The sequence below is a fragment of the Fukomys damarensis genome, unplaced genomic scaffold (assembly GCF_012274545.1).
Source record: "Fukomys damarensis isolate Sample0158 unplaced genomic scaffold, DMR_v1.0_HiC HiC_scaffold_37, whole genome shotgun sequence".
Lineage (NCBI taxonomy): Eukaryota > Metazoa > Chordata > Mammalia > Rodentia > Bathyergidae > Fukomys > Fukomys damarensis.
The window spans coordinates 8,644,855-8,645,113 of NW_022900949.1; the positions used below are offsets into that span (position 1 = coordinate 8,644,855).

At 56.8% G+C, this 259-nt stretch overlaps 1 protein-coding gene across 1 annotated transcript in view; it reads right to left on the minus strand.

Annotated features, from left to right (window-relative positions):
* The window catches only part of Fsd1 (fibronectin type III and SPRY domain containing 1), an 18,748-nt gene that overhangs the window by 10,860 nt on the left and 7,629 nt on the right, over positions 1 to 259 (minus strand). The window lies entirely within an intron of this gene.

Sequence of the window (259 nt, forward strand, 5' to 3'; positions counted from 1 at the left end):
GCGCACTGCGCAGGCGCTCCCGCCGCGGCAGACTGGGAGTTGTAGTCCCAGACCGGGCCCGCGGGAGCCGGACCTGCAGGGCTTGGAGCTCCCTGGCTACCCGGCAGAAAAGGATGTCTGAGCTGGGCTTGGTGTCCCAGGCAAATCATCCTAGCACCGTGGGAGGCTGAGGCAGGAGGATCTCCAGTACAGCCCAGCCTGGACCATTTAGTGAGAACTTGTCTTAAAGTAAAAAATTAAAAAAAAAAAAAAAAAAGAG